The sequence below is a fragment of the Azolla caroliniana genome, unplaced genomic scaffold (assembly GCF_043228905.1).
Source record: "Azolla caroliniana isolate FFs.n. ecotype wild unplaced genomic scaffold, voAzoCaro1.0.p SCAF_2, whole genome shotgun sequence".
In the NCBI taxonomy this organism is placed as follows: domain Eukaryota; kingdom Viridiplantae; phylum Streptophyta; class Polypodiopsida; order Salviniales; family Salviniaceae; genus Azolla; species Azolla caroliniana.
The window spans coordinates 13,013,968-13,015,600 of record NW_028230437.1 but is presented as its reverse complement, the minus strand read 5'-3'; the positions used below and the strand labels follow the sequence as shown (position 1 = coordinate 13,015,600).

At 44.8% G+C, this 1,633-nt stretch overlaps 1 pseudogene; it reads right to left on the bottom strand.

The window, feature by feature from the left end:
• Window positions 1-771: 771 nt before the first annotated feature.
• Window positions 772-1,099, bottom strand: LOC147867381 (ADP-ribosylation factor 1 pseudogene; annotated as a pseudogene).
• Between the last annotated feature and the right edge of the window lie 534 nt (window positions 1,100-1,633).

Here is a 1,633-nt window from a genome sequence, read left to right as displayed (position 1 = left end):
ACGCGTTGGTCACTGTTAGGGAATTCAATTTTCTATAGTTGACGCAAAAGCAAATTTTCCCGTTCTCCTTTGTTTCTACTTTTCTACTTTTTCTTCCTCTTTCTGTGTATTTGTCTAGCCTCTCTCTTCTTCTTCTTCTTTCCTCTTCTTCGTCACTTTTTTCTTCTTCTCTCTGTCTGTATCTTCTTCTTCTTCTTATTCCTTCTTGTCTCCTCTTGGCACCTCTTCTTCCACCTACCATTTCTGTTTGCCTCCATCCATGGCAATCTCTTTGTCTGTCTGTAGTTGTGTGTTCCGAGGTGTTCTTTGTCTACCAGCCATCTCCGTTCTCAATCGTTGCAATCCGCCGCCGGCTGTGTCCAGTCGTCGCCATCTATCCGGGGCCGTCTCTTGCTGGTCATCTCTTTGTCAGCTATCCGACTGGTTGTCGGATATCAGCTCGGTTGAGGTTGTTCGGCATCCGGTTCTATTCGGGGCCATCTTTATGAGATGGTCGGCTGTTGAACGTCTATGTCAATGGATGTTGCTATTTGTTAGACAGATGTCGCTTGGTCGTCTCTCATTTCAGCCATCCAGTCACCTACCGGACATCGGCCGTCTCACCAGTTCTGCCCTTGCTGACTGTTCTTCTTCTTCTTTCTTATCTTTCCTCCTACTTTAGATGATGATGAGGATGGATGTGATGAAGGGAAGATTGGATGGAGGTACAAGGCTATGGATCTCTCTTCTTATAGAAAGGTGCAAAGGAGCTCAAAATCTTTATATCATATGTTGTTGAATCATTACACCTTAGGGCGTGCTTGCAATGTTGCTCAAGAGCCAGTCCAAACCTTCATAAAGACCTCCGCTAGATGTGGCACAAGTGCTTTGAATGTACCAGTGGGGCTGGCAAAGAGAATGCAAGCCGAGCTTATCTATAATTGCACTCATATTCATTGTATTTGGAAGATCTTGTTTGTATGCAAATACAAGTAGATCAACATTCCGCAACTCATCCTCATTTAGCATCCTATGAAGCTCATCCCAAACTTCTACAACACGATCCCTATCATTACTGTCTACAACAAAAATGAGACCTTAGGTGTTCTGGAAAGAATGCCTCCCCAAAGGTCGGATCTTATCTTCGCCTCCGACATCCCAAAGTGTAAAACTCATATTCTTGTACTAAACAATTTCAACATTGAAACTATTGGTAGGGATTGTAGTAATGATCTCTCCGAGCTTGAGCTTGTAGAGGGTTGGTGGTCTTGTTAGCAGCATCAAGTCCCACCATCAGGGTCCTAATCTTTTTCTTCACAAACAAGCGCTTGAAGAGCTTAGTGAAGGTAAGACCCATGGCGACTTAGCGACTTCTTCTTCTAATAAGATTATCTCCCTTCCCAGTTTTGTCATGGTAGTGTCTCCATCCAAGGGTGTTGAGGGTGATCAGTTTATCACGTGGGTCGCCGTCATCAGCGCCTCGGCCCAAAACGTCTTGGACAATTTAGTGAGTGCAAGCATACTCTGGACTCTCTCCATTATGGTCTGGTTCATCCCTTCGGCCAATCCATTCAGCTCTGGTGTCTTCGACACGGTGAATTCGAGCCGGATTCCCTTCAACTGATAATACTCCTAGTATTCTCCTCCGTTATCT